We start from the raw sequence: 766 nt of genomic DNA, 5'->3' as shown, positions 1-766 counted from the left end.
TAAATCTGGCCCTATGTCCTATGGCCAATTGAATACAAGGCTTTCCCCCTGGTGAAAACAAGAAAAGAAGCTTTGACAAGAGAAGAACAAAATAAAGAGTTAAGGTTCCCCCTCACTAAAAACAGCGCTCATATTTTGACAGCTGTCCTGACAGCGCTTTGAAGAAGCATCTCCCATAGCTGAAACAAGAGAGAGGAGGCGGTTCGGTCTCATTGGGGTTTACAGGAAGAGAAGCTATGCTGGAGTCTCAGGGATCAGGGGGAGGTTGTCATGCTCCACTGGGAAAACAGTGGTGCGTGGAAGGGATGGCAATAAGCTCTTTGATGGTCTGACTCAGGAAATGGAGGGCAACACCGTTGCTGTCCTCAAACCTTAAGAGGATCCATTTTGAGAATAATGGCAACATGTCATTTTAATGCGCTTCAGTGCTTTTCACAGGGAATGTGTTGGAAGTTTCTTCTCTGTTAGGATTAATATTTTAGCACAAATGAACTGTATTGTCCCCATTTGTCAGCAGATAAAGACATAGGACACTGTAATGTTACTAGAAAACTTGTGCATTGCAAAAGCATGGATAAACCTGCACCAACTGCTGACAGCTTCAAATGGCAAAGAGCATTCTTGTTAATAGTGTATTTTCTTAATAATGAAGGAATAAAAAGATGAATTTGAAAGTGCAACATCAGTGTTGGTGCAACTTCGCATTTTGTTTGTGTGCAGTCACCGACCCCTTGAAGATCATTGACAAAGATGGAACGTCACAAAA

This window comes from Conger conger, chromosome 1 (assembly GCF_963514075.1).
Source record: "Conger conger chromosome 1, fConCon1.1, whole genome shotgun sequence".
Lineage (NCBI taxonomy): Eukaryota > Metazoa > Chordata > Actinopteri > Anguilliformes > Congridae > Conger > Conger conger.
The sequence above is the reverse complement of the archived record's forward strand: the minus strand, read 5'-3'. Positions refer to the sequence as shown.